This window comes from Penaeus monodon, chromosome 23, assembly GCF_015228065.2.
Source record: "Penaeus monodon isolate SGIC_2016 chromosome 23, NSTDA_Pmon_1, whole genome shotgun sequence".
In the NCBI taxonomy this organism is placed as follows: Eukaryota; Metazoa; Arthropoda; class Malacostraca; order Decapoda; family Penaeidae; genus Penaeus; species Penaeus monodon.
The window spans coordinates 36,656,400-36,656,676 of record NC_051408.1 but is presented as its reverse complement, the minus strand read 5'-3'; positions in this window follow the sequence as shown (position 1 = coordinate 36,656,676).

Below are 277 nucleotides of genomic sequence, written 5' to 3'. Positions count from 1 at the left end.
GTCGTATAATCACGCATATAACTCCCAAGAGCTCAGGCGAGCTCCCAATATACACTCAACGGGATGATGGATAACGAGCCCTTCAATTGCCAATCAATTGCACCGAGCAACAACTGCATTCCCAAGAATTAAGCGGCGAAACGAGCCAATAATCAAATTAGAAAATAACACCTGGGACTCCTTATGTCATCGAGTCGTTTGCTTGTGGCACGTGTGCAGCGGCAACAGCAACATACACTAAACGCTTGGGTACGTCGAGATTAGTCAGCGCAACAAA